The following is a 19,277-nucleotide window of genomic DNA, read 5'->3' on the forward strand; positions in this document are numbered from 1 at the left end:
TTACAAATTATTTGTTTACTTTTATTTAAATACCTAAAGATACAGACTATAGAGTGATGGCAAAGCACTAGCAATATATCTTCGATATTATTTTAATACGACATGTTCTTTTGAGAATAAAGCTCTGCGAACTATAACGAGGATAACATAATAGTATAATGAGCTTTTGTATCTTATTGGCAGAACTTATATTTGTTTTATCAAGTGTGCTTTGTATTTTGCTGCCTTGCTTTGTATGTACTTATCTAATCAAAATCAAATATCATTTATTATCAGGCAACTAAGGCCCATAGATACATACCTTACAAACGAACATACATACAATAGTAAAATCTTACAAGCTAAAGAATTATTTCGGCGACACGGCGGTAAAAATAGCGGCGGTAGGCGGCTAATATGTATGTTTACTTATTTAAACTAACTTTTTGTAACACTTGGAGGAGAGCAGAAGAAGAAGAGAATTATGCTAAGTACATGTGAGTATTTATTTTATTATGCTTATGTTATCATACCCCAAAGAAAGGCATGAATATATTTCATCTTTAACCTGTAACTCTGCTCCTGACAGAAATGGATAGCCAAACTATATTATTTACACTAAGAAATTAATATAAGTATAATTTCGTAAGGGTAATACGACACAGTAACATGTTCTTAATTGGGTACAACTAAGTACAATATTATCAAACAGAAAATTACGTGAATAAACTAATATTACGGAACTCAAAGTTTATTTACAAGTTATATCTAGTTTAATGTAAAACCAGTCGAACGACAGTAATCACATTATTCCTTCAACCCACCTATCCATCACGTCTTTCCGGTCTCCAACGATTTGCCTAACTTCGGCTCCTTACCTGAAAGTTCCTCGCATTACTCCTTAATTAGACTGATAACTTGATAAGCGGTACCCGGGACGTCAATTCGAACGTTCACTTTGACGTCAGAAAGATATCATTTAAGTAGTAATCATTGGCGCGTGGAATTCGCTCGTACTTGCCTTGCGAGTGAGTTGCACGAGTGAATGCTAACAAAATGACATCATGTTAATATGAAAATGCAAATTTGAATTAGCCTCCTGGTTTAAATACGAGAGATATGGGGATACGGGGGATACTGACTTTGTTGACTGCTTTTACTAAGGATGTTAAACAGTTGGTTTAAAACTGGGTTATTTGAGTTTTGATTTTGATTGTTTATTTAATGGTAAAGTAATATTTGATCACTTCTAACTATCAAAAATAACATAACATATTTTCCAGAAGCTATTTAAATGGTGCTCTTTAGACCTATAAAATAATAATAATATAATAATTTTGCCTATATACGTCCCACTGCTGAGCACAGGCATCCTCTCTAGCATGAGGTTTGGGCTATAGTCCCCACACTAGCCCAATGCAGATTGGGGACTTCACATACACCTTTGAATTTATTTAGACCTATACTTCTCTACATATATTCCATACATGTTTGGCGTTTTCTGTCAACGATTGTCACTTAAGGCTTCGTCACACAGGCGCCTGCGAAAATGCACCTGTGTGACGGAACCTTTAGCTAGGTCCTGAAGCCACTGAAGCTATGCTGCACAAGTGCACACGCGCAAGCCTTAGAATTGGTTATCAGTAAAATTGTTTGCTCATACGTACGTGAGTTGTTTAATATATGTACCTATGTATGTCACTTTACTTATTGCACATAAACAGGTTTACATAAAACGGACAAAAACAAAACAAAAATAAAAATGTTATGTACAAAGGCGAACTTATACCTGAAAGGGATCTCTTCCGGCTAACCTTTGAGAAAATGCAAATATATATATGAAATATATTGTTGTATGGGTGGTAAGGTATGTTTAACTTTTTAATCAAAGGCTCGAATTATAATCCACAATTTTATCATACAAACTAAACCAGTACCTACGTTCATAAATAATTATTACGTTTCTATACAGTCATTTCAATATTACTATTTCACTGTAGCAATATCGTGAATACGAAAATGAAAGTATTTAATAGAATAGAAGTTTAAGGAAATTACTATTATGAAATAACATCCGTCCGAAGAGAGGCAAACTAATTAATAATTAGGTAAATAATTACGAATTTCGATTTTCCCTGTACAGAATATATAACAAATACATTACTGGGTTCTTGCTTATAGAAGTCTATTCGAAGCTCAAATTTATAGCATGATTTGTTATGAACATGACATAACTCACAGACCTCACAGCATAGGCGTACCCACGGTGGGGCAAGGTGGGGCAGTTGCCCCACCCTGGTCTCTGACCGTTAAGAATTTCTGTTTCAACCGTACCCTGTTACAACGTACCCAGCCTCCCCTACTTTTGCCCCACCCCTTTAAAAAATGCTGCGTACGCCCATGCCTCACAGTGTATCTCCCACGCACTTATAAGCGCCAACCAAGGTGCCCAGCCAAAAAGCGTCAACTATTAAGTATTTAAGTCATGTGACTTGTCATAGCATTTGTGTTTCCGCATCTATTCATATGACGTTTGTAGATACGATTGTCACCTTGGCTAGGCTCCTAGATGCATAGCGTGTCGTGTTAGGTTAGTAATGTTAGTATCATATCAATAAAAAAATTTTTTTTGGGTAAAATCATTTATTTACATACAAGATATGTGGTACTACTAAACGAAATTAATAACTAGCTTAAATCTAAATTAGGCCATTGAGGCATTGTACCAAGGATGCTGGCGGCATTTTCCTCGCTGTATCGCTATGCTGATACGTTGTGTGTGGTAGCCGCCAGCTCTTCGGTCACCAGTTACGTCAACCAGACACTTCGCGATTTCTGCGAACAACTTGTGCGTGCTGGACCCAGAGTTTCAACTCCAATCAGGTTTAGATTTTCTTATTCGAATATGCCCTTGCCCTAATAATTGAGTCTGATGAAGTTCCCTTGATTGGGTTCCTGTTACAGGGTTAAATTGGATTCGTAATTATCTTTGTTTGATTTGTTTATTAATTACTTTGCCTTTAATTTTCGCTTCGTATTTGTTGACGTAAAACATCAAAGTGAATGTATGAATTCATCACGGTAAATTTAGTTTGTTTCTAATTAAATAGGTACTAACTAAAGAAATGAATTAGAAATGTAAATCAGAACAATAATTATTGAACATTACGTTGACTTTGCAGAAAACAGACATAAAAGATAAAAATGAATTTACTTCACATTTACCAATAACTTCAATTTAAAAAAAACCGAGAGGTACCTTATCCTGCATGCGAGGTCCCGAATCCCCACAAAGCTAGTATGGGAGCTCGTGTTTTTAAGATGATACTAATTTTTTGGTCAAAGAAAAAAAACACTTCTTTATCTACATTTAATTGTATAGTGGTGCAGGGTAGAGCAAACGGAACAAGACCGCGTAAAAGGCCACCTATGCGATGGAGATGGACTGATCAAATTAAATCTGCCATGGAAAGACTGGACACATTTGCCAGAATGACCTCCAACCCCGGAAAATGGTCAGAAATCGTACGGCAAGAAACATCTGTACCTGATGTCAGCAGTTCACCACGACACTATGCAAAGAGTATAACGCCTAAGAAGAAGAATTTGTATATTGTATTATAAATATAATGTGGATACTTATAAATTATAAATATATTTATAAGTATCCACATTATTAACATTTAATGTAGCTTGATAGCTAAAGTCATGCAACATTTATAACTTTACTCCGTGCAAAGTCACACCTGAACTAAGTTAGTGCACCTAGGTATTGTAGTTCAAACGTCTTTGATCAGCCAACCGTGATGACCAATAAGGTGCGCTGTATTTTTTTTTTTTTTTTATTTTATTTATTGAACACAATGTAAGCTTACAGTTATAGACCAAATCACTTACACGCTAGAAAAACAGATACATTGTCAAAATAGTAACAATTAAAAACATACAAAAATATAAAAACATGCACATAAAAATGTCATACAAATTAAAATTATAATTTTACGTACACTCTAAGAAAACAAGAAATTAAAATCAGAAATAGGGTAAAACAATAAAAATAAAGTAAATTAAATGTCAAAACAGATTACAATACATGTTACCAGCAATGTCATGCAGTATGAAAATTTAAAAATTGTCTAGCAGTTTTGCACAAGTTTGTTAAACGATCGGCGAACATGTCAGCGTCAACGTGTTGAGTGAGCATTATATGTAGAAATGATAAAGCACGCGTGGTAGGTGCGTGCCTCGCGTAACATGTGCGAGCGGACGGCCGCAGCAACACACACGGCCGGCGACGCGGCGCGACCGCCCCGTCCACATCCCGCGGTATCCTCCTAGGAACCAACAACCCTATCTTCTCTAACACCTCTGGGCTATCAACTTGGTGGTGAATGATTGAGAGATAGTGCACCAGAAGCAACAACTTCCGCCTCAATGCGAGCGTGTCTAGCCCAACCATCCCCGAGACAAAGATGGAAGGGTAGAGGTAAGGGTAATATCCATAGGCTTTTTTATACAACCAACGTGCAAATTTTCGTTGTATTTTTTCAAGCATTAGGGAATACTTGTCCTCATATGGATCCCAGACAACCGCACCATATTCCAACTTACTGCGCACGTATGCGTTATAGAGAACCTTAGCCACTCCAACGTGAAATTGCTTGGATATTCTCATAACAAATCCTAAGGTTTTACTGACCTGCTTGCAAATACTATTGATATGCGAATGGAAGTCAAATTTACTATCTAATATTAAACCCAGGTCTCGAATTTCGCTAACTTTCTCCAAGGAGGAACCCGCTAAGCTGTACCCAGTTTGAAGAGCAGAACGTTTGCGCGAGAAAGTGATCGCCTTACACTTTTTTACGTTAAAGGGAAGTCGATTCCTCTCACTCCACCTGGCAGCAGCATCAATATCAGCTTGCAACTCTGCGCTGTCGCTAATACTACGAATGCCTAGGAACAGCTTCAGGTCATCAGCGAAAAGAAGACATTTGGCAGCACTGATTGTGTCCGGCAAGTCATTTATCATAAGGAGAAAAAGAGTGGGCCCCAGGGTACTGCCCTGACTCACACCAGACAGCGTACAGTAGTCATTAGACTCGAAGCCGCCCACCCTGACGTACTGCTGCCTGCCACTCATGTAATTAGCAAAGAAATCTAATAGCTTTGGTGTGAAGCCCGCTAGCGCCAGCTTGCTCAGCAAGACGTCGTTGTCGACCAGGTCGAATGCCTTTCTGAAGTCGAAATATGCAGCATCGACCTGGTGCCCTTCATCCATCTCTTTGCAGACATAGTCAGCGAGGGCAACGAGATTCGTGACTGTAGATCGCGACTTACGGAAGCCGTGCTGACTGGGATGCAAGCGATTAGCCACCTGTAGACTTATTTGGCGGTTAAGCATGATTTCAAATATTTTACCAAACACAGGAAGAACAGCTATAGGCCTAAAAGAGGTTATATCTGTATTGTTACCATCCTTAGGAACCGGTGTCACCCTAGAAGTTTTCCAGCGATTTGGATAGGCGGAGTGATTGAGTGAGAGATTATATATGTGCAACAGAGGTGTAATCAAGGTATCAGCACAATCTTTGGCCAGAAATACTGGGATACCATCCGGCCCGCCCGAAGAGCGGGGTTTAAGGTTGCGAATAGCCGCCCTAAAATCAGACTCAGAGACGAAGGGAATGGAAACTGACCTGGAGTCACCAGAAATGTATGCCCCACGCGCCGCGCTGTAGACTCGCCGAGGCACTGACGGTGAAATTACACGTCAAGTCAAGCAAGACAACGGAGTTACTTTAAAGCTCGACTGGTTTAATATGGTTACTATAATAATTATTCTAGATACCTTATTCTCATTTATTTTTCTTCTTAGGCTAAGTATGGATATAAAAGTAAAATACATAATTTTTAAGAAAAAAAAACCGACTTCTATGGGGCCCGGTGAAAGATTATGGTAGATGGTGCACTATATAGAAAAGGAGGTAAAACCAGTACTTTCTAGTAGCATTTCGTTTCCGTAAGGGTCGTAGTTCTAGCCTAACCTAACCCACTTCTCTGATAGCAGTTCGGTTCTGTGAGGATCGCAGTTCGAACCTAATCAAACCCACTTTTCTAGTAGCATCTCGTTTCTGTAAGACTCGCAGTTCTAACCGAACCTAACCCACTTTTGTTCGGTTCTGTGAGGATCGCAGTTCAAACCTAACCTAACCCACTTAACGGCGCATGCGGTGCGGTGTACGGGAGTTTGAGCGGGAGGGGTTTGGCATCATCATACCCACATTTTATGGTAGGCAATCATAGTGGTTTATTTAGTTTAGATATCATAGTGGTTTTCCGGGTCAAGGTCCGGGTCTCTGAGTCAGAGTCCGGGTCCGAGTCCCGGTCCGAGTCCGGGTCCGGGTCCGGGTCCGGGTCCGAGTCCGGGTCCGAGTCCGGGTCCGAGTCCGGGTCCGAGTTCGGGTCCGAGTCCGAGTCCGAGTCCGGGTCCGAACCGGATCCGGGTATGAGACCGGGTCCCAGTCCAAGTCAAAATCGAAATTCGAAATCACCAAACATGTACTATGCGTCGTTGAAGAGTTCTGTTCTGATCATCATCAGCAGTTCCACTTCATCAAATGCGACAGTTTTTAATGTAAATGCTTGATTTTATGATGAAAATACAAAAAATTCTATACGTATGCCTTTAAGATTTGAGGAGTTCCCTCGATTCCTTATGGATCCCATCATCAGAACTCGAGCTTGACAGAAATGTGGCTTAAAAACTAAACTTGCTTAACAAACATAACGAAGAGGACAAATCGCCAAACGTGAACTATGCGTCGTTGAAGAGTTCCGTTCTGATCATCATCAGCAGTTCCACTTCATCAAATGCGACAGTTTTTAATGAAAATGATTGATTTTCTGATGAAAATACAAAAATCTCTATACGCATGCCTTTAAAATTTGAGGAGTTCCCTCGATTTCTCATGGATCCCATCATCAGAACTCAAGCTTGATAAAATTGTGGCTTAAAAACTTAACTTGCTTAACAAACATAACGAAGAGGACAAATCGCCAAAGGGAAAACTATGCGTCGTTGAAGAGTTCCGTTCTGATCATCATCAGCAGTTCCACTTCATCAAATGTCACGTTTTTGAATGTATATGCTTGATTTGTTGATAAAAACACAAAAATCACCATATGTATGCCTTTAAGATTTGAGGAGTTCCGTCGATTCCTCATGGATCCCATCATCAGAACTGGATTTTGACAAAAACGGGACCAATCTGTATGCATATACATACAATCAAAAAAATAATTTTCAAAATCGGTCCAGTAATGACGGAGATATGGTAACAAACATAAAAAAAAAAAAAAAAAACATACAACCGAATTGATAACCTCCTCCTTTGGGATTTGGAAGTCGGTTAAAAAACACACAAAAAACGCGTTCATTCGTTAATTTTTTACCTAGAAGTCATTTTGATGTCAGTCAGTTTGATGGGGTAATTATTTCAAAACGCCTATTTTTTGAGGTACGTACTAATTAATACGTTTCTCAGCTACCAAGTTAATCGGTTACTCACAAAGTTACTAACAGTTTCGTTTACTTTACTTGTGCTTTACTTTCTCCCGAAATGTTGACAAAAATCTTCTTATATTGCAGTTTCATTACTTTTTTATTTAGGTTATGTAAGCAATACCCTAGCAGACTGAATTCATTCTCCTTAATATAAAGGTACAAAGGTCTGTTCGGTCCAATATTTATTTATATTTGGGCTTTCAGTATTAAATTCTGGTCCAATATTGCGGTCGATCTTATTTATATACGAAGGTAATAAAGTGTTCAAATATACAATTACTGATCACTGAACGGCGGTGTGTTACTTGAACCAGAAACACATTAGAAAAAGGCTTTGTATGTATACATACAAAGTCGCATATTCACACATTTAAGATAAAATGTACGAGTAGTGACGATATAATTTATTGCTTGACATTTATTAACCCAAAATATGTATTTTTCGAATTAATGTAATGTGTTATATTAAAATCTTTAAGATATCAGCAAAGACATATGTAACTTCGTATAAGATGAATAAAGTCTAAGGAAAAAACGTACATCGGAAATCAAGAAAAAGTCATTCTCGGATAGATGCCGCACACACCTTTAGCCTATGCTCGGCTAGATGGCGTGATGACACCGTTTCATATTTAACAATTTTAACACACAGATATCAGTGTAAGAACATGGATCAAAATGATATAAAAATAATAAAATCATTTATCCATATATATACATTTTTTGGATAATTTTATAAGTTTTCATTTTGAGTTTTAGTCGTGTGTCGATAGATGGCAGTAAATTTACTGTGACTACAAAATTAACAATGACAGGACCCCTCTATACTCTCTATTCTTGTTGATATCAGTCAAAGGTACTACGGTGTAACAAAACCGATGTGTGACAACGGAAGATCTCGAATAATATTATCCCTCCCTAACGCATCATAAGTCATAACGTGTCATGCGTTACTACAGAACTGAGAAAAAAAAAAACTCTAGGATTAGTCAATATTATGTATTTCCAAAAAAACGCTAAAACGTAACAATGAAACTGCAGTAACATCCAGAGTACGGTACGGCGGTTACGTAATAGCCGGTAACAGCGCTAATATCAACAGGCGTTGTGCAATGCTGATAAGAAACTGTAAACAACGGTAGCTACGGTACATGGCACGTTTTTATTCGGATTTTTGACACTCATGTTTCGATGAGGTAAGAAAAAACCGGTGAAGTGCGAGTCGAAGTCGCCCACCGGAGTTCCGTATTGTTTAAGAATAAGAATAAGAGATGTTTATTAGCACAAATAATAATAACTAATAACACAAAACTAAAATTCAATTACATAAATATTTGTGCCAAAAGGTCCTCACTCAGCTTATTGTCACGTTTAGTAGGTATTTGTTGTTACAGCGGTAACAGAAATACATCATGTATGAAAATTTCAACTGTCTACCTATCACGGCTCATGAGATACAGCCTGACATATACAGCCGATACAGACAGACGGACAGTGGAGTCTTAGTAATAGGGTTCCATTTTTATTCTTTGGGTAGGTACTACAGAACCCTAAAAATGTTATATTCGGATGGCGACTGCAGCAGCGTTGACATGGGCAATGTCACTGTCAAAATCCCTGATAAATTGCGTAGCTGTCATTGTCGCATTGCTGTCGCGACTAGAACGGTCAATAAGTCATTTAATTTATTTAGGAAATTGATAGTGACCTCTCCTCTTTCCCGCTACTGAAACGCTACAGCAGCACGGCTGCCCTAAGCAGAAAACAAGTATCTCGAAAATTTTCAAAAACGGTTTTTTTAGATTTTCGGAATCTACAATTTCAGGCGCATCTTTCACCAAAAAAATAGTTGTAAAATAATGCGTAGTTTTTAAAATATTCATGTTTTTAAAATCCAAGTATCTTTTTTTGACCCTGTATTCTACGCTAAATTCAAGTATGTGTCCCATTTCTACGCTAAATTCAAGTAACTAAATAGAGATACTTGTAATTCATATAGATGACCGAGATACTTAAGTTTAGCGTAGATGTTTATAGCTGCGAATTAGTTTATTACAATGGTAAAACAAGTATCTCCCAACAGAATCTGCAATTCAGGTTAGAAATTAGTTACACAGTTATACAGAAGGTACCTTGTTTAAACATATACATAGAAAACAAGTTTGCTTACCAATATTCGTGTCAAAGGCTAACACGTGAAGAGTCTGTCAGATTTAAGTATAATGAAAAAGTGTTGTTAAAACAATTAAAATGATCTGTATTGTCTACAGTAATGAAAACAGAACACTGGAATGCATGAGATATACGCCTACGCCAAAGAAAGAGGAAATCTAATCATGCCGTATCCGTGCCAAAGGTTTTGGGAAAAAATAGAAACAAACAATAACTGACTGGATTTAATTGACCAAAAGGGAAATATTTAATTTAGAAATAATGCCAACAATTGAATTTTTATAAAGACATATATTATGTGGTAAAGTGAATCATCTGAGGTCAATCTCGAGGAGTCTATAAGTACAGTTAGACCAAGAAAAGTCTGCAGAGATGTTGAGAGCACACTCAGTACCAGTGTTATTTATATCATAATTTCATAGAAGTTTGACGTTTAAAATAACACCTGCACTGCGTGTGCTGTCAAAATATCTGCAGACTTTTCTTGGCTTAACTCTAGCCACTAAAGAGAACCACCAATTACTTACCATATTAATTGGTAACATATTAGCAAAGAATCGATATTGCTTTATAAGAAATAGGTAAAACTGACTTGAAGGATTTAATTAGATTTTTACTTAAGTAACGTAAATAAAGTAACTATGTACCTATGTATTTATCTACGCAAGTATGTGTATCGTCGCCTAGTACTCATAGTACAAACTTTGCTCAATTTGGGGCTAGGTCAACCGGTGAAAGATTGTCCCCAAATATTGATTTTTATGGACTCACCAGCTCTCACCATGCCATGCACCAGCCTCATTTCTATCAAAGACGTCTGTCAAATAGGACTATAAAAAATGCAAGTGCAAGTCGAACTCGCCCACCTTACAAATTTAACTTATTTCCTTTTTTGTACTTTATAGCTTTCAGATTATTCCCTCTCCTGATAGTGTAAGACAATATTACTTGCCGAATTTCATAGTTGGTAGGTCTACGGGACTTCCCATTGACCTAGCTACCTACTACCTACCTACTTAGGTGCCCTTTAAATTTTGATTCCCTTGAGAGTGTCGAATACTTACGTATTTTTCTATTTTGGCATAAACGACCGTATCTTTTTTTACGTTAATTTAGAAGTTTGATACCATCCATCTACGAAGAAAAGGGTTTGTTGAAGGAATGGGACATTGTATCACAAAATAATCGCTGCCAATAAATAAAATCGATGAAATAGGTACCAATAACCATGTGTCAGAAGGTCCGAGAATGGCAACATCAATTACTAATAAAAAAAAAAGTTTATTTTCCAAGATGCAGCTGTCTTTGTAAAAAAACATCCAGAACTATTTAAGAAAGCTTCAGAAATATACCCACGAAGTACAAGAAATCAGGACAGACTGGTGTTAGATATAGTTCCTAATAGTGCTCTCTTTATGAAAAATAGTTACCACATGTGCATCACTATTTTTAACGCAATTCCAGACAATTTTAAAGGTCTCCCTTTAAATTTATTCAAAAGTAAGCTCAATGAATGGTTTAAGGAACAAATGTTTTACTCAACGAATGCCCTCTTCGACAGGAACACATAATACATGTATATATGTATACTTTATGTAAGTCTAGTGATTAAATAGTGGTTAATTTTAAGTCTAGCTTTAAGATTACTTTGCATGCTATTGTATAGCAAAATATGTCTGTGTACTGGATTTTTTTTTCTATTTATTTACCACCTATTTTATGCCAATAAAGAACTTTACTTACTTTTACTTACAAGAGAAAAAGAGTTTTAAAATATATAAAAAAAAAAAATTCAAGCCTTTTTTATCTAACATAAATTTTGAAGTCGAGAAACCTGAAAGAAATAAAAATGGGTTTTCGGTAGCTTATGTCATTAGCTTTTATTTGATACCATTTCCTTCGGAATTGCATGAAAATTTGAAAAGTTATTGAGCGGGGAGCCAAATATGTTTAGTATTTAAGAAGCTAAAGTACTTGCTATTTCAAAGCTAAACACAAGATACTTGAATATGTGTAGAATGGTTCTGAGATTTTCGGGCAGTCAACTACACAGAAAACATTTTATGCCTGTACAAAGTTTAATATACAAGAATATCAAAAAATAAAGTCTGTATAAGCTTAATTTTATCGCCCTTAACATAATGGTATAAAAATATGTTACATTTTAGACCAAATACCTAACAAAACCGACAAATTACGTTTTTTTGCTCTACTCAAAAATTTGTCAAAACTGGGTTACTTGTTTTCTGCTTAGGGCAGCCGAGCAATATTGAAGCAGTGACGCTGTTGCATCTGAATGTCACCTAAATTCAAGATTTTTGGTTTTAATATTTAGCAGCTGGCTGGAATTTCGAAATGTCGCCGTGCATATTAAAGAAAATTAAAAATGAATCTACGTCTTCAAAAAATACAATATTATCGATTGATACGAGTATATTTAGGGTAACATTCCATTTCTGACCGCAGCAAGCTGCACTACTAGTACGAACGCGTCGGTGTTACTGTCAATGTCCATAGTGAAATGAATGGTAGTGCATTCATTTCACTATGGACATTGACAGTAACACCGAATAAATGAATGGTAGTGCTGCTGTCGTTGGAAATGGACTGTCACCTTCATGCTCTGTATTTTTTATTGGTGTACCGAAGCATAATTCCACTTAGGGCATATTCAAAAAACTACAGCACTCAGCTATTTTGTTTAATATCAGTGTGACGTACTCACAATTATTTTTTATGTTTGTCTTAAAGAGACTGTTCTTTGTGCAGAAATTGACGTAGGTAACAACATTTTTATTACTTATATTGTAAACAAATTGGCATGAATAAGCCTACTTGAAACGCTGCTTCAAAATCTTGTTTACGAGCAGTGTTAGAGTAATCAAGGATGCCATTGAAGCGCGAATGAAGGCTCCAGACGCCGAGCTGCATTTCCTCGTTTTTAGGGTTCCGTACCCAAAGGGTAAAACGGGACCCTATTACTAAGACTTCGCTGTCCGTCCGTCCGTCCGTCCGTCTGTCACCAGGCTGTATCTCACGAACGGTGATAGCTAGACAGTTGAAATTTTCACAGATGATGTATTTCTGTTGCCGCTATAACAACAAATACTAAAAACAGAATAAAATAAAGATTTAAATGGGGCTCCCATACAACAAACGTGATTTTTGACCAAAGTTAAACAACGTCGGGAGTGGTCAGTACTTGGATGGGTGACCGTTTTTTTTTTGCTTTTTTTTTTGTTTTTATTTTTTTGCATTATGGTACGGAACCCTTCGTGCGCGAGTCCGACTCGCACTTGCCCGGTTTTTTCTTATCTGCAAAAAATCTTCCTTCGTGACTCCGATTAGATCTTTGTTTGCTTTGTTTTTCTGATTAGGCTGGTTCTAACCGCAGCCTACAGGATAATGAGTAAGTAAAAATTGGGGCGAGTATTTTGTGTTTTCCTTATTTCTTAATTTAAATTTTCGGGTCGTAAAAGCGTAAAAATTGGAATGGAAGGATTAGCCTGTTGTACTTTATTACTTCTAAACAGGAAGCTTGTTCTTTTAAAAATACCCCATATACTTTTAATAATCACCGAGACTATTCCCTAATTTTCCCATATAACACAAAGTTTGAACACCACTTGCCTAGTAAGTATGTATTTTTTTTTGCGTCTTCACCACGCTTGGCTTTATACAAAGATAGTCGCATATTTTTTGAGTTTGTTTACTGCTTATCTTTTTGTATATTATTTGTTACCTACATCGTCATTGCAGTCACGGCTATTAAGTATATTTGGGAATGCAATAAACTTTCAATAAGTTTTGAATAGCTATTATCCAAAGAATCAATTCGGTTTATAGTTATATACGTACTTATAAGTGTAACTACCACAAATTTTGGTACAGCCTGTCTCGGCAATTAGTAGACCAACCTTTAAGTAAAACAATTACTTATCACCTATGTAGATACCGGGTGTGGCCTGTAACACGAGCAAATAATTTAAACATAGATTGAACTCCTCAAACGGTGACACCTTTGTTCAACAACTTTTAAAAATTATGAAGTACCTATTTAGACACCCTATTTTTCATACAAAATAAATATTATCGTCAATGGACGCCATCGTCATGCCAAATCATTGTGATTGACGTTGCTTGTCACGCCTTAAACATAACAAAATTCGCAAAACATACGCAATGTTTTGCGAATTTTGTTAGAATAAACTTTAAAGTGTATTAAAAATCAAACCACAAGTTATTTTTAAAAGTCGCTGAAGAAATATTGGTTAGTATGAGGAGTACAACCTACAGTTAAATGTTTTGCTCATATTACAGGCCACACCCGGTATATAATGGTACCGGCTGATACATATTGGCTAATATGCTTATACCTTTATATTTATGACACGGTCACACCTAGTTGCGAGATACTTTAGTATCTCCGGCGATATTTTTATCAGCATCTCAATTTATCGCTGAGTTTATCTTTATCAAGCACATGTTTGATAAAAATAACTCCCAGTTAAGTGTACTTTTAGGCCATTTGTACTAAAACGTGACTGACTTTTGAGGCTGACATTTCAAATGAGCGATGTTAGTAGACGCAATTAAAAACTTTGTCGTTAAAATGGCTTTTTAACAAACTTCTCTTACTAAATGTTGAACTAATGTTTGAAAAACATCAAATAACTTGCTAGCTATCAGATTTTTAAATAGCATAACATTTCTGGCAGTGGAACTCGATTTAATGTTAGTTTGTTTTTCTTTTCAAAGTCGATTCGTTCATATGCCATTTAATTATCATCATGATACTATGTATTTGAGTTATATACTTTATTTTGACATTGTATATCTTTAATTAATATACATCATATGGATCAAATACATACTGTCAATAAACTGGCACGAAAATTAAGTATCAAAATCATTTGCATCAAAATCATTTTCATCGCACCCGCTCATAAAGGTTCTCTTTATTCATTGACATTTTAACCATAAGAGTTACAAAGTAATTTAAAAAAAAAATTCAGTTATTTGTTCCAGGTTTCTTCATGTTTTCTGGTAGAATGTACTTTTGATGACTAAATGATAGATATTTAATAGCGGTTATTTGGATTTGATATGTAATGTTTACAGTTAAAAATTTCCTCGCGTTGATGTGGTGAAAAATGTTGTGTTTCACTCGGTAGCAAAGTTTCTTTAACGCTCCTGCCTAACCGCATTCCGCTTGCTCAGCAATCAATATCAAACAACTTTGCCTTCTTGTAAAATAAATAACTAGACCAAAATTACTTAAACATACCATATTTACTAGTAGATTAGATATCTTGCCAGAAAATGTTGAGTGTCTGTTTCTCACAACAAAAACAAAACTTTTTTATTCTCAAATCAGGTAAACAGGCAACAAATTAAATGCCCAACTTCATGTTTTTCAAGCCCTCGCGGCCCTTTTATTCTATTAACTTTTTTATCGCGGAACTTCATTTAGGAAAAGGAAATGCACCTGTCTGGCCTCGAGTGCATAGAGCTCGATTAACTACTTTTTACTTACTGAACATTGAGCATTATAGGAACTGAATGGTGGAAAGATCGAGATTCAAGTATGATCAAAAACTATCTGTATTAATCACTAGACTTATATCGACCGGGATATGGACCATGATTACCTTTGGTATTGTTTTCGAGCTCCCGATATAAGTCTATAATGAACTATCAGTGAATCATTCAAATCATTCTGTTATCAGTATTCATATTTGAAACGATCCTCGAGGTTCAAGAAAGAATTGGTTTGACAAAGCTATTTCCAGTTTTTATTATATTAGGTGTAATAACTACAATATATATGCTGCTAATTCTCATTTAAGGATGGCTTACGTCAGACCGGGTCGGCTATGGAAAGCACCACGTGATGACTGATGACCGATCAGCCGTCATAGAAAATGCCATTAGACGACGCCTCGGCTCGGGTTCGGCCCGGTCTAACGTGAAACATCCTTTAACGGAGGTTTCATATTACGTTTCTACTGCTGGTAAGAGTTAAAAATATTTAAGAATACAAAAAATATGTAAGGTGTATTCGGGTAATACCGAATGTCGGATAATTCCGAAATTCAGATGAAAATCACCCTTAATTCCATCATAATAAAAGTCTCATTTCGGAATTATCCGACAGTTTTCGACATTCGGAATTACCCGAGTAAACCTTGCGCATAAGGTAAAAAAATAAGCAAGTACGTCTACTAGAGATACTACCTACTCAATCATTGTGTCGGAGGAAAATAATGCCGCGAAATTTACCTTAGCGTGTCACAGCATAATTTGTGAGCATACAAATTGCTTGGTGGCTGTAAAGCTGGGGAAGATTAACGCTTTTCCCAAATGTCGATTAATTTACATGTGGTTAAGTGTAGGTGTGTGACGGCGATAAATATAAAATCACCGTAAAACTCCTCACAATGTTTTCCTCTAAAATACATTGTAAACATTCATGTTCAGGTATATCAGATTTAACTATATAAAGGAAATATTTAATCGTATGTAAGCAGACAGATTTTACAGAATACAAATTTAAACCCAAGACTGTTATTGACTATCAACTCAGCTGACTGCATTGTCAACATACTTATATGTAGATATCGAAATGCATGATCTAGAAAACGATCCTAGTTTTACATTCGATTAAGCAGATTTACAACGCCTAACAATAGGAGGGAATGGCGCTATAGCATGTCACGCTATAATACTGTTAGCATACAAATTGCTCAAGCAGCGTTACTTACAGAAGATTACCGTTTCATCCCACACGTTGATTAATTTACATGGAATTAAGTGAACGTGTATATAAATGCAGACCGGGTGACCTAGTTCCGGGAAGTATTACTTGACTTTATACTATCGAGGTTAAGCGTATCTAGGAGACGTCAGACTATCAAACTATTAATAAGAGTAGATTTTATCGATTATATGTAAAATAATTAATTTTCGATCGATTTAGGTCATATTATTGTGCAAATATTTCAAAATAAAAGTTAATAGTATGTAGGTCAAAATAATTCCAAACAAGCAATACTTAGTAGGTACTTACTAACTTGTTAAAAGCTACTAGCTTCGACTTGAAGGTTTTGCTTTTTAGGGTTCCGTACCTCAAAAGGAAAAAACGGAACCCTTATAGTTTTGTAATCAGTCTAATCACCTTCATCGAAATAGTATCTAAAACAATATTCAATTAGCATGGATATTATTTCAATAATTGACTTTGATGATACCTGATAAGAAAAACCTTCACCTTTTTTCATGTCAAAAATACTAGAAAGCATTGTCATTTGATATTCGAAAAATCACTGTAATTTAATAAACGGTTGCTCACATACAACTTGTACCTACGACACAAATGATAGTAATGACAATTGGCCTGATTAAAGAATAAATAGAATATTTTTCCGTAGAAATTTTGTTTTAATCCCCCCAAAATACATCGTTCAGTTAAAATATAATTCACATTCGCGCAATCGAACCGCAAGTCTAGTCAAGGACGGAGGAGGAAAACGGAAATATATGGTCTGCCCTACAAGTAAGGGTTCATCTACGTCATGGCCCTTCCATTTATCAAGCGGAGAAAGCACCATCACTTCTTAGGTTGCAATATCTATTATATACCTATGATTATCATGCATTGATTGGATGGAAGATTGATAAAGGTAGATGAAAATGTGCTTTTGAAAAATTATGTAAGTATGATTTATTTAATATATGTTAGTTTTCTTGGGTACACAATTATTTCGTAGCCCTATTCTTGTGGAACCACTAGAGGCAAGTTTGTGAAAACAACCGGCCAAGTGTGAGTCGGACTCGCGTTTTTAGGGTTCCGTACATAAGTCCGACTCACGCTTGACTGCACATTCCTGTCATCTATAGGTAAAGAACTACTGTGTGTACTTTTTTCAAAAATTTAGACCCAGTAGTTTCGGAGATAAAGGGGCGGGGGGAATGGTCATTTGTTGGCTATTTTCTTAAATAACTTCGAACCTATGTTTTTTAAAATTATAAAAAAACATGTCCATCTTTGGGTCATTAATTTACATATGTGTACCAAATATCATCTTAATTGGTCCATAGTTTCCGAGAAAATAGGCTGTTACAGACGGACAGACAGACAGACGCCCGAGTGATCCTATAAGGGTTCCGTTTTTTCCTTTTGAGGAAATACGGAACCCTAAAAAGGGAATTCGTCTCTGAATACGCCCGTCCTCCTCTTCGTCCTCCTACTCTACCTACTCCTACTTAGTTATACTCGTATTGGTGCAAGGTTATAACATATCAAAAAATCGAACTGCGCTTTATCATGATCGCGCATAAACTTTACTTTGGATGCGAGCAATGTGTACCTGTGATCGAAAATATCCCGTTTTCCAGTCCGGTTTATCAAAAGCCGGACAGGTTAAATATTTATTGAGCTACCGTATCACAGATACAAACACATCAGCCATTGCGCTGCGTGATAGCTACGGTGTACAGAGTGTATTCGTATATAAAATATTGCTAGAATTTTTAGACATATATGCATGCTTTTACACGATGTTTTTTCGATGCTAAGCAGTATTGAGTAAGTGGTATGTGGCTGAACTGAAAAAAAAACGTAAGTCACCTGCATTACCTATGCACGTAGAAGGACAGCTAAGAACCTGTATTTAGTCCTAAGTTATTACAAAAATTAAGGAGTTTTTATTTAAGCATGCATGTATGTTGGAGTGTGCTATACTGCCCTGCTAAGCCAAAGAGCTCTATCTCTAAAGAAAATTCATTGCTAACTTATACTTTAGTTTCTATTACTGAGAATTCCATTTTCAAAATCATTTGTTTTTGAGATAGCGCTATTCAGCTTAGGAGAGCAGTATAAACGTATGCATTTTCCATAGCGCTGACTAGACGCTTTCGCTCAAAAGTGGCTAGTGTGGGGCCTCTCTAATTTAACTTATATATATAACGAGAATGTGTCCCGGGTCCACAAACCCATCTGCGCTGACGTGTCCATCGAACGCGGACGTATCAATTTACGCGGCCATCATTCATCTGCGGCTCAAATGTCATGTGAAAATCCAGAGCTTAAATATCGGAACAAAGACATGAAACACAAAATGATGGCTAAAAATAGAGCGAAAACAGTTCATTTCACGGGTTCAAATATATTGTTTTCATTTTTTGCCCAGGACCCCTATTCGACACGCGACGTTTGACGTATCGTGTTGATATCCCGTTGATTTGAGAAAAATCATAAAAGTTCTCGAATACGTACACATGTAAAAATTTGACATTAGCAATCCACAGTTAGGTGACAACCAAACCAAACTGAACCACCCCGAGTTCAGAGTTGAGTTTGGTTGTACCAAATGATAATATTATATTCCACAGTTGATCAAATCAACACTTGGTAGAATCATGCAATAAAATCGACTGTTGATTTGACGCGGATGCGAAATCTGACAGTTGTACATGTCGAATTCGGTCCCGCGATTTTAAATTTGGAAATCTAAAAAGGAGTTCATCATTAGACATGACTGGTATTAAAATTCAAGCA

The sequence above is a fragment of the Cydia fagiglandana genome, chromosome 6, assembly GCF_963556715.1.
Source record: "Cydia fagiglandana chromosome 6, ilCydFagi1.1, whole genome shotgun sequence".
Lineage (NCBI taxonomy): Eukaryota > Metazoa > Arthropoda > Insecta > Lepidoptera > Tortricidae > Cydia > Cydia fagiglandana.